This window comes from Oryx dammah, unplaced genomic scaffold (assembly GCF_014754425.2).
Source record: "Oryx dammah isolate SB20612 unplaced genomic scaffold, SCBI_Odam_1.1 HiC_scaffold_11, whole genome shotgun sequence".
Taxonomy (NCBI): domain Eukaryota; kingdom Metazoa; phylum Chordata; class Mammalia; order Artiodactyla; family Bovidae; genus Oryx; species Oryx dammah.
The window spans coordinates 42037751-42050445 of NW_024070195.1; the positions used below are offsets into that span (position 1 = coordinate 42037751).

A 12695-nucleotide genomic window follows, 5' to 3' on the forward strand; every position below is an offset into this window, starting at 1 on the left:
AATCATTGTGCATGTGGATATCCAGTTTTCCCACCACCATTTGTTGAAAATATTTCCCTTTGCCATTGAATGCTTAGTATTCTTGTCAAAAATCATTTGACCTTAAATGTGAGGGTTTATTTTTGAGCTCTTCATTCTCTTCCATGATCCATATGTCTGTTTGTAAATACCTCACTATTTGAATTACTATTGTTTTGTTGTAATAAGATTTGAAATCAAGAAGTGTGCTATGCCATTCTTCTTTTTCAAAATTGTTTGACTCTTAGTGATGCCAAGATCAGTGAAAGGGTTCAAGTGATAACACCTGATCCCTGCAAAGGTTCTCCCCATCAACCAACCTTTTGCCTAATGTTTTTGTTAATTGATTATTGCCTGAATCATTTCAAATAGGGATTAGAGAATGGCAATTTCCCCCCACATTTATTAGCTGGGGTAGTTCTGGGGGGAGGAAACTTTTCTTTATCAACAATGATTTATTTTCCTGAAATTCAGTTTTACAAATAAGGCTAGATTAAATGCTTAATTCTTTACCTTTAATTGCAGTTCTTTAAGAGTAACGGTTTGTTGCTCTATTTACTTTGGTGAAACTAATGAATGATGAGCATTAAAGATTATATATCCTTTTTATAGGTATCATAAACTTTTAGATTTTATACAAGAAATCTGTTTTACTGTTACTGTTAGAGTCCTCTACTACAGTTAGATGTCACCAATCATCAGATGTTATTCTTATCATTGACTCTATCTTCCAACAAAGTAACACCTTAAACATTTTTTTTAATGTCACTTACAGTGCTAAGTACTTCATAAATAATTAAAAAATTTTTTTTTATTTATCGAGCACTCCTACCCTGTGCCAGTCACCATCCTGGGACGTTTCCCCAGACGTCTCCCTCCCGTGCTGTCCCTTTCAGTTAGTCTGCTGCTCCTCTTCTAGGCGCTGATTTCTATTTATTCATTTATGGAGTGTCCATTTAGAATTGTGTTTTGCAGACACCAGCAGAGGTATGTAAATGTGTCCCTTATCTTACAAAGGAGTGTTATAACTATAGATACTGATCTGTATCTTACTTTTTTTTCACTTAAATTCTAGAGATTAGTGTAGAAATCTTCATTCCTTTTTCTGGCTGTGGTGTATTCTCTTTGCTAGATATGTGTTCATTTTTCTAGCTTAGTCTCCATTGATGGACATCTGAGTTATTTAAAACTTCTTCCAATATAAAATAAAAATCTTTTAGAGACATAATATTGGCACACATTATTGTTTTACATGCCTTGAAAAAGTACGTATAGATTGGATTGATTAAAAAATTTCTTGCTGTTGCATATATTAATAATGTACTATTAATTTTTCTCTAGCTTCTTCCCCATTTCTCTTCTCTCTTTCACATTCCTGATAGTATCAGAAATGGATATTCCCTCCTGTTTGCCTAGTCTCATCAGTTCTTTCCATTCAGGCTCCTGTCCCTCCTACTCCACTAAAACTGCTGCTCTTTTCAAAATCACCAGTGACCTACATGATGCTGTATGCAGTGCTTTGTTCTCAGTTCTCAACTTACTTAACTTGTTAGCTGTACTGGGTCCAATTAATAATTCTCTTCTCCTTGATATACTTTTGTCACTAGGCTTCTTGAGTATTATATACTCCTGGTTTTCGTTTATTCTTTGGCTTCCTCCTTCTCTTTCTTTTTTTTCTGACCTCCTGAGTTCACTTCTCTTTCCTTTTGTTATCAGCTGGTGGTAGGCCTACTTCAGGGGAGGCTAGTTGTACAAGAAGAGAGACTGGTAGGAAGGGGTGGAATCTCTGTGCTTCTAGGATTTGAGGCTGGGAGTGGGAGGAGAGAAGGGCATCTGGGTTCAGAGATCACCTGAAATGAGCCTGTAGTCTGACAAAAGCATATTGATTGACGTGTGGTGAGAGAAGGCACTCCAGGGGAACTGTGGGGTGCCATGTGTGAGACCGGCCGGGGTCAGCAGCTTCTGTAAGCTTGGGTTCCTGCTGAAGGAGTCAGAAAAGGCTCTGGGGAAGTGGGATCAATTTTGGATTGGCTGCTGTTTCTAGAGGGGAGGATTATTAGGGTTTGGGTGACGTTGTGGGGAAGGGCAGTTTAGCATTTGGATAGCCTCAGTGATAATAGATGGCTGTAACAAAGGTAATCTGAGGGCGTCATTGGTAAGAAAGCAGTAGCCGCTGAAAGAGAGTCAGTATAACATTTTACAGCAGCTGAATGACCTTGTGAGAAATAGTGTCTCCTGTTACCTTTGTGTCTACCTTTCTCTGTGTTTATCCTCTCAGCCCAATTAATGGCAATTTCCCCCCCATTCTGAGCCAGTTTTCATCTTTTGTCTCAGACCTGTTTATGTTTTTACTCTTCATTTCATGGCACTGATTTTACTGGGTTTGGGAAGTAGGAATCCTTATTTCCTAAGACCGAAAGTAAATAAATAAGAGGTTAAACGACAACTAAAACCTGCTCTCTCCCCTCACCTGCCATGTTGTGGCAGAAGCTCGTGATTATTAAGTAGGGCGTGATTTGAGAAAACTGTGAAAATGAGTCGTCTCTTTGTTGTTGCCATGTCTGCTTTTCTTTCTGGCACGGAACACCCCTCACTGTCTCGTCTCAACGCAGGCTTCCAGTGCTCTGTCCTGGCCTTCTCTTTCTTCTCCCCCTTGTGCTCTTAGGCCTATTGGCTAATCTGATGATGAGGTTAATGTAGCTTAATATGTTCCTTATGGAGGCGTTTTCATTTTAAAAGGAAATTCCTTACCAGTCAGAATGGCCATCATCAAAAAATCTACAAATAATAAATGCTGGAGAGGATGTGGGGAAAAGGGAACCCTCTTGCACTGTTGATGGGAATGTAAATTGATACAGCCACTATGGAGAACAGTATGGAGATTCCTTAAAAAACTAGGAATAAAACTACCATGCAGTCCAACAATCCCACTTCTGGGCATATACCCTGAGAAAGCCATAACTGAGATAGACACATGTACCCGAGTGTTCATACAGCACTATTTAAAGTAGTAAGGACATGGAAGCAACTTAGCTGTCCATCAACAGATGAATGGATAAAGAAGCTGTGGTATGTATATACAATGGAATATTGCTCAACCATAAAAAGGAACGCATTTAAATCAGTGCTAATGAAGTGGATGAACCTAGAGCCTATTACAAAGAGTGAAGTAAGTCAGAAAGAGGAAAACAAATATTGTATATTAATGCATATATGTGGAATCTGGAAAGATGGTACTGAAAGGTTACTGCTACGAGCTGTGAAGGATGCCGGGATTCTTGGCCTCCGGAGGAGAGGAATTTGACCTGCAGTCAGTGACGAGGCTTGATCACTCAGAGCTTTGTGTGTAGCAACGTTTTATTAAAGTATAAAAAGAGATAGTGAAAGTTTCTGACATAGATATCAGAAAGAGTGCCCCCTTGCTAGTTTTTAGCAAGGAGTTATTTACCTGTTAGCAAGCTGCTAATTAGAGGAAGGAAACACCCCAAAACTGAGAGTTGCACCAGACCCCTCACCCACAGCTCGCGTTTTGAGGTAGCATTGGCACCAGTTGAGTCATCCCCAGTCATAAAACAATTGACATGAATCTTGAAGAAAGGCAGATTTTCAAGCAAATACATAGTTCATTAACATAGCTTCAGTTCAGTTCAGTCACTCAGTCGTGTCCGACTCTTTGCGACCCCATGGACTGCAGCACGCCAGGCCTCCCTGCCCATCAGCAACTCCCGGAGCTTACTCAGACTCATGTCCATTAAGTCGGTGATGCCATCCAACTGTCTCATCCTGTGTCGTCCCTTTCTCCTCCCTTAAGGAAGATATTTCCATGAGAAAAACGCATTGGTTAGCTCAAGATTTGAGATAAAGTTAAGTTCAGGTGGAACCAGGTGCCTTGACAACGCAGGATTAGAAAAGAAAAGAAAAGGAAGAGTCTGCCACTCGCAGTTTATTCCTCCTGCTGCTTGGGGACTGTTAGCGAACCTGTTTGCAGGGCAACATTGGAGGCGCAGACACAGAGATCAGACTGAGGGACAAAGGGAAGTGGGAGGAGAGCAGCATGGAAGCAGACATGCTACCATATGTAAAATAGATAGCCAGTGGATATGCGCAGTGTGATTCAGGGAACTCAGACTGGGGCTGTGACGACCTGGCAAGGTGGGATGGGTGGGAGGTGGGAGGGAGGTTCAGGAGGGCGAGGACACGTGTATACCTGTGGCTGGTTCTTGATGTATTTATGCAGAGACCAACACAGTATTGTAAAGCAGTTATCTTCCCATTAAAAGTAAATTTTAAAAAGAAACTCCTGAGAAAATATGAAACTAAGGGATATTTTACTACACAGTGTGGCAAAATGGAGGGGAGTGAGGATGGGGAAGGAGGTGGAGTTGAGTAGAGGCAGCCCTGTAGCAGTCACTCTGCTGTAGATGGCACCTAGGCCCCAGAAATCTGAGTTGCCTGTGAGAAGCGGATGAACTGGAGCCCGGCTCTCCCTTCTTCCCCCGTAGATGCTAAGGTAGGTGTTGTGTTAATAGTGAAAGTATCTAAGTGCCTGGGCAGGTGTCACGGGAGCAAAGTGTGTGTGGAGTAAAGAGTATGGAAATACAGACTGGAGGTTGAGGCTGGGCAGAGACAGACAGATAGGTCGAGACTTGCTGTGACGCCAACATTTGCATTAACTACTTGAGGCATTTTTCAGGCCGCCAGACTACCAGTGCGCTGACTCTCCCTTGCAAACCTTTCTCACTGAAGCCAGGCAGCGCACATCCAGCCTTCCTACTCTGGAAATGAAATATGAGCCCCCATGGCCTGTAGCCCAGCAGCTGACTAGAGCCTGTACCTCTATAGACCCAAGTTGTTTCTTAATCCTCAGGGAGAAATATGGGGTTCCTACAGTGCTTTGAAGATGAGTTGAGCTTTAGGAAGGATCTGAATTTGCAGCCTCCAAATCCAAATCTAAGAGTGGCTAAAACCAGCCTGTGTCTCCTGGTGCTGTCTCACAGCTCTCGGGGATGAGCCCAAGGCAGTTCTAGAGCTCAGAAGACTCTGAGATTTCAGTCCTAGCCACAGTTGGAATTACTTTGAGGTGTCCTTATATAATGGATCTTTGAAAGTGGTACTTTCTGAAGCCTCCAGCCCTTTCCCCTTGGGAACCCAGACCAAGTAGAACCTATTAATGCAGCAATTTATCACTTGCTTTCCATGGCTTCCATTTGCATCTTGTGTAGGGCACAGGCAGGCTCTGGAATTAGGCAGTTTCAGCCCAGTATCCACATCAAACTGGTTCATTTGTGCGTCCTTGCTGTTCCCATTTGAAGGCTGTAATGCCCTTACTGCACTGCTGAGAAGGGGCTGAGCCGTAAGGGTGAGATTTCCCTATAGGCAGGAATGACTCGCGTCTAGTTGCTGAGGTGGCCTTCTTGAGGCCTCTGAAGACCTGAGCGAGTGATGGCTCTCCTGCCTGCCCTGCCACAGCTTTGTTCTGCCCCCGTAGATCAAAGTCCTCTCCTTTGTAGTCACTTCACTACAGAGAGAACTGTTAGTGTTGGCTTTGTTACAACTTGACCTTTTAATGTCTGAAAATACACTTTTAAAATACTATACTAATTTATTTTAGTAAACTTGTAACAATTTTAAGCTTTACAGTGAAGTTTCAGAAATGAGCAGAGTTCCCATGTACCCAGTTTGCCCCATTGTTAGCATCTTGCATAACCATGACACTCTTGCTAGTGTGAAGGCATCAATGTTGGTACCTTACTATGACCTCAACTGCAGACTTTGTATTTCATCGTTTTCTTCTACCTTTCTGTGTCAGAAATCCTTCTGTTCCAGAAACTAGACTCCCATGTTAGACTTACTGGTCATGTGTCCCAGTCCCCTCTTGTCTGTGACAATTTCTATCTTTTCATGTTTTTCATATCCCTTGATAGTTTCGAGGAATACTGGCAAGTATCCTTTATATAAACTGTCCTTTATAATGTCCTCCAGTCTGAGCTTATCTGATGTTTCCCACATGATTGGACTGATGTTACAGGTTTAGGAAAAATAGGAAAGTGAAGTGCCCTGAAGTGCCCTACGGCGAGGTGGGGGTACTTGATATTTGCATAATATCGCTGATGAAACTAACCTTCGTCACTTGGTTAAGTAGTTTGTTTGCCGGTTTCTCCACCATAAAGTTAATCCTTTTCTCTTTCCCTGCTCTATCACTAAGATAGAGTGGGTTGGGGAAGGTGTATAAAATTAAGCTGTACCTCTTGGAAGGGAGAGTATCTTTGTATATTATTTGGAATTCTTTTGTAAGAAAGTTTGTCTCTTCTCCCTCATTTATTTATAGAACTATGAACTCGTGTATATTTATTTTATAGTTGGAGTTACAGTGCAGTGCTCCATTATCTTGTTGCCCAAGTTGTTCCAGCTCCAGAGGGAGCTCTTTCAGATGGCTCCTGTGTCCCTGTAACATGCTCCATCTTTTTGTGTTTTGAGCACTTCCTTACTCTCGGGTGCAACAAGATGTTCCAGGCTGTTCTTAGATTTTCCATGCCCCAGCCCTAGAGTCAGCCATTTCTCCAAGAAGCCCTTGTTTTTTTCATTAGAGAATAGTGTTTAGAAACCACTGAGCACCAGGTGTGGTCATTGCTCCTGGGGGGGTCATTACTTCTAGGTCACACTAGTAATCAGAGCTAGAGTGTATATGTATACCTACTACCGCTGTATATAGACATATCTAATTGTTTCTGTTTCTTTATTTGTATATAGATTAGGGTAACGGTGAGTTTGTGCTGATGTGTCTGACTTCAGTCTAGTACCACAGGGTTTTAGAAAGCCTTCTTTGCTTGCTTTACTGTAACATCCTTCTTCCATAATGAAAACCCTTACACCCAGATCCATTTACTTATATTCAACCCAGTATTCTCATTCCTGTACTGTTAATATATTGTAACCTATATTCCCACAAGAAACAAGTTTACCAGTTCTCATATTGTACTCATTTTTAACTATTTCTATTTTAGTGGACAAATCGTAGGTGCTTGTTTACTTTTATTATGATGTGATTTAGTGTTTTTCATATTCTTTAATCTGGGATGTGTTTGTATGTCAGCATGATTGATTAAGATGATGGATTTTGTCTACAAGTTTAATGTTTCCATTTTACTCCACACTTCTGATAGTCTAAACTTAAGAGTTAAAAGGTTATGTTCTCTCTTCAGTAATTTATTACACATTTCTACAAAAGGAAGTATAGACTTAGTAAAAGCTTATGTTTACTATTAAAGGTTTTATTATATGTAAAAGAGACGAGTTGAAGGAAATAAGATTTGTATCACCTTCTCACCCCAAAGTTCTGGCTCAGGTGCTTTTTTAAAATTTGCCTTAAGGCAAGACATCTAAACTCAGTTTCTCCATTTGCTCAGTAAGTCTTGACAGTGTAGGCTTGATACTTGGTTTATTTTCTTGGCAACTTTTCTAGGACATCCTTTGTTGACCCATTCTTGTTACTGGTGCCAAAGATCATATGCCTGTCAGTAAAGATATTATGGACCTGGGAAATGGGACTGACCTAACTAAAGCTTCCATTCCCTAGACACTTGGTTTCCAAATTCCTGTGGGGAAGAAAGAAGTGTGGGTTTAAAAAGCTATACTAAGAGCTAGAAGTTCTTGATCATCATCGTGGTCAGCTTCTAACTTGAAGTCTGACCTTGAGCTATCACTTCTACCTCCAGACCGTAAATCCTTCATCTAGGAAGTGAAACAGTTCCATTAGATAACTCCTAAAGTTCCTTACAGCTGTGGTTTTATCATCAGAGACAGTGAAATACTTGGTATACGGCCATGCCATCCTGAATGAACGGGTTCTCTTCTGATCTCAGAAGCTAGGCAGGGTTGGGCCTGCTTAGTACTTGAATGAGAGACAGTGAAATACCTGGCTGGCAGGTTTAATCTCAGTAGTTAAGGTGCTCTGGCAAGAATTGGAAATGGTCAGCCTCTTTGAAATAAGCTTATTGGGCCATTCTTTATCGTCCTTTTAATTGGTTTAATTAAAACACACACACGCTATGTGTGGGGTGAAATGTGAGGTCTGTAGGTAGAATGAGGAGGGCTCAGATGGTACTATGTAGAAGACATAGTCTTCATCGTGTAGTGAAGAAGTAGAAGTAGTATGAAGAAGACTTCATAATGTAGTCTTCAGAATGCTCCGTCATGGTTGTAACTTCGGAGAATCAGAACTGGGCTGTTTATTATTTGGTGTTTATGAATCAGGGACTCCTTAAGTGACATTCTTACAGCTATTATGTAGAATCTGCGAACAGTACAGAAAAATAGCCAAGGTGAAGAGAGTATGATGGCTTAACTATGATTAAGGCTCAGTGAGTTGTATTAAAGCTTTAGTTCTCAAAGCATTAGTCTCGTACTGCCTTCAGAAGACTCTGTTCCTTCTCATAAGAGTTTCCTGAGCTAACAGAATGAAATGTATGACCTATAGCCAAGTATGCTATCCATACCATGTATTTGCAAGAGGATTTTGGTAAACAGATGAGTGGAAGACAAAAGTAGGAATTAATGTACTATAAGACAAGATATTTTCCTTGGAAAAAATTAATAATAGGGTGAAGGAATGTTGCCTTTGGTTAGAAAGTGTAAAATAAGAGAGCACAGAATGAGTCTCCCTCAGGCTGCCTGCCATTGAATTGTTCTTTAAAAGCCACATCGTATCAGTTTATGAAATTGAACCTTGTATGAAAGTCTTGAATGATAGTCCTCTGATCCACCATCATTCCTGGCTCCTGTTCCACATTTCTAAATGAAGTGGTACTCTGCCTGTCCTTGTTTACAGTGGTAAATCAGCAATTTCAACTTTTTTGATACTAGTTTATGTAAAGATTTACACTTGCTTTAACAGTGTGTCTGAAACGGATATCCACTCCTTGATCCATTCTAGTGTTACTAGCAGCTTTAGCTTCCTCTTCGCGATGGTAAAAAGAGTTGCTCGTTATAGAAGTGAACAGTAGATGTCACTGCACCTCCACTTACTACAGCTCTGGCTCAGTTTGTTTGGATACAACCAAGTTTTAATACAGCTTCCAAATCACTAACCTTAAATCAAGTATTTATGGCTATCTGACAATTAAGATCGCCTTTCTCAGATATAGGATTGAAAACTGAGAACAAACATAACCCAAGAGACTTTTCTTCAATTTCCTTTTTTTTAGTGTATTTGTTCTCAGTTCAGTTCAGTCGCTCAGTCGTGTCCAACTCTGCGACCCCATGAATTGCAGCACGCTAGGCCTCCCTGTCCATCACCAACTACTGGAGTTAAATCAAACTCACATCCATCGAGTCGGTGATGACATCCAGCCATCTCATCCTCTGTCGTCCCCTTTTCCTCCTGCCCACAATCCCTTCCAGCATCAGTCTTTTCCAGTGAGTCAACTCTTCGCATGAGGTGGCCAAAGTACTGGAGTTTCAGCTTTAGCATCAGTACTTCCAGTGAACACCCAGGACTGATCTCCTTCAGAATGGACTGGTTGGATCTCCTTGCAGTCCAAGGGACCCTCAAGAGTCTTCTCCAACACCACAGTTCAAACGCATCATTCTTCGGCGCTCAGCTTTCTTCACAGTCCAACTCTCACAACCATACATGACTCCTGGAAAAACCATAGCCTTGACTAGACGGACCTTTGTTGGCAAAGTAATATCTCTGCTTTTGAATATGCTATCTAGGTTGGTCATAACTTTCCTTCCAAGCAGAAAGCGTCTTTTAATTTCATGGCTGCAGTCACCATCTGCAGTGATTTTGGAGCCCCGAAAAATAAAGTCTGACACTGTTTCCCCATCTATTTCCCATGAAGTGATGGGACCGGATGCCGTGATCTTCGTTTTCTGAATGTTGAGCTTTAAGCCAACTTTTTCACTCTCCTCTTTCACTTTTCTTCAAGAGGCTTTTGAGTTCCTCTTCACTTTCTGCCATAAGGGTGGTGTCATCTGCACATCTGAGGTTATTGATATTTCCTGGCAATCTTGATTCCAGCTTGTGCTGCTTCCAGTCCAGCGTTTCTCATGGTGTACTCTGCACATAAGTTAAATAAGCAGGGTGACAATATACAGCCTTGACGTACTCCTTTTCCTATTTGGAACCAGGCTGTTGTTCCAGGTCCAGTTCTAACTGTTGCTTCCTGACCTGCATACAGATTTCTCAAGAGGCAGGTGAAGTGGTCTGGTATTCCCATCTCTTTCAGAATTTTCCACAGCTTATTGTGATCCACAACAGTCAAAGGCTTTGGCATAGTCAGTAAAGCAGAAATAGATGTTTTTCTGGAACTCTCTTCCTTTTTCCATGATCCAGAGGATGTTGGCAATCTGATCTCTGGTTCCTTTGCCTTTTCTAAAACCAGCTTGAACATCTGGAAGTTCGTGGTTCACATATTGCTGAAGCCTGGCTTGGAGAATTTTGAGCATTATTTTACTAGCATATGAGATGAGTGCAATTGTGCGGTAGTTTGAGCATTCTTTGGCAATGCCTTTCTTTGGGAGTGGAATGAAAACTGACCTTTTCTAGTCCTGTGGCCACTGCTGAGTTTTCCAAATGTGCTGGCATATTGAGTGCAGCACTTTCACAGCATCATCTTTCAGGATTTGAAATAGCTCCACTGAAATTCCATCACCTCCACTACTAGCTTTGTTCGTAATGATGCTTCCTAAGGCCCACTTGACTTCACATTCCAGGATGTCTGACTCTAGGTGAGTGATCACACCATCATGATTATCTTGGTTGTGAAGATCTTTTTTGTACAGTTCTTCTGTGTATTCTTGCCACTTCTTCTTAATATCTTCTGCTTCTGTTAGGTCCATACCATTTCTGTCCTTGATCGAGCCCATCTTTGCATGAAATGTTCCCTTGGTATCTCTGATTTTCTTGAAGAGATCTCTAGTCTTTCCCATCGTGTTGTTTTCCTCTATTTCTTTGCATTGATCACTGAGGAAGGCTTTCTTATCGCTCCTTGTTATTCTTTGGAACTCTGCATTCAGATGCTTATATCTTTCCTTTTCTCCTTTGCTTTTTGCTTCTCTTCTTTTCACAGCTATTTGTAAGGCCTCCCCAGACAGCCATTTTGCTTTTTTGCATTTCTTTTCCATGGGGATGGTCTTGATCCCTGTCTCCTGTACAGTGTCACAAACCTCCGTCCATAGTTCATCAGGCACTCTGTCTATCAGATCTAGTCTCTTAAATCTATTTCTCACTTCCACTGTATAATGGTTCGGGATTTGATTTAGGTCATACTTGAATGGTCTAGTGGTTTTCGCTATTTTCTTCAATTTAAGTCTGAATTTGGCAATAAGGAGTTCATGATCTGAGCTATAGTCAGCTCCCGGTCTTGTTTATGCTGACTGTATAGAGCTTCTCCATCTTTTTGTTCTAGGCTTATATATACACTAGTCCCCCACTTAGCTGTGGGGGATATGTTCTGAGACCCCTAGTATGGATGCTGAAACCACAGGCAGCACTGAACCCTATATATACTGTTTTTCCCTATACATACCTAACTATGATAAAGCCTAATTTACAAATTATTCACATTAAGAGATTGTCAACAATAATATATTTGAACAGTTAAGACAATATTCTGTAATAGGTTATGTGAATGTAGTCTCTCTCAGAATAGCTTAGTGTCCCAATTCAACACCTTTTCCATGTTAACAAAGCCCTCACCACTCGCTGTGGATCTCACTTTTGCAGTTTAAAGTGTAACAGCAAAACTAGCAGGAGTTTCCTTTTCCTTCACAGTTTCATGGTTAGAGATTTGTTACTGTAAGTCTTAGCAACCACAGTATATGGTTTTGCTTCTCTTTCCTTATTCAGTTGAAAACTTTTCACCTTTTCAGCTGAAGCACGTTATGACTTCTCTTTGGCATATCTGAATTGGCCAGCATCAGTACTCTTGCGCTTTGGGGCCATTACTAAGTGCCATAAGGGTTACTTGAGTACAAGTACTTGCTGACAAGGAAAGGAAAATAAAGAACTGAATTATGACCAGAAGTCCTATAATGCATCTTTCAAAACAAACCTCTTACAGTTTCAGTGTAGATGGTACAGTTTCCATATCTGACAGAAAGATGAAGTTGGTGTTAACTTGAATTATTTTAGAAAGGCTGAGGCATACTGAATTTGATATCTTTTGAACATGTTGAGTCACTCAGTCGTGTCTGACTCTGTGCACCCCCATGGACTGTAGCACCCCAGGCTTCCCTGTCCATCACCATCTCCTGGAGTTGGCCCAAATTCATGCCCATTGAATCAGCGATGCCATCCTACAATCTCATCCTCTGTCGTCCCCTTCTCCTTCTGCCTTCCCAGCATCAGGGTCTTTTCCTGTGAGTCGGCTATTCATATGAGGTGGCCAAAGTATGGAGCTTCAGCTTTAGCATCAGTCCTTTCAGTGAATATTCAAGGTTGATTTCTTTTATCATTGACTGATTTGATCTCCTTGCTGTCCAAGGGACTCTCCAGAGTCTTCTCCAGAACCACAGTTTGGAAGCATCAATTCTTCAGCACTCAGCCTTCTTTATGAACCAACTCATAGATGGTGAAAATAGCCAGGGTGATATCTGTTCTCATATGTTAGTGTTAGTGCTGGTTTCCTCCTGGTGTACCTATTAATAGTTACCTCATTTACTCTCAGTTGTCC

At 41.2% G+C, this 12695-nt stretch overlaps 1 protein-coding gene across 4 annotated transcripts in view; it reads left to right on the forward strand.

The window, feature by feature from the left end:
* ILRUN (inflammation and lipid regulator with UBA-like and NBR1-like domains) overlaps positions 1-12695 on the forward strand; it is a 107275-nt gene that overhangs the window by 75666 nt on the left and 18914 nt on the right. The window lies entirely within an intron of this gene.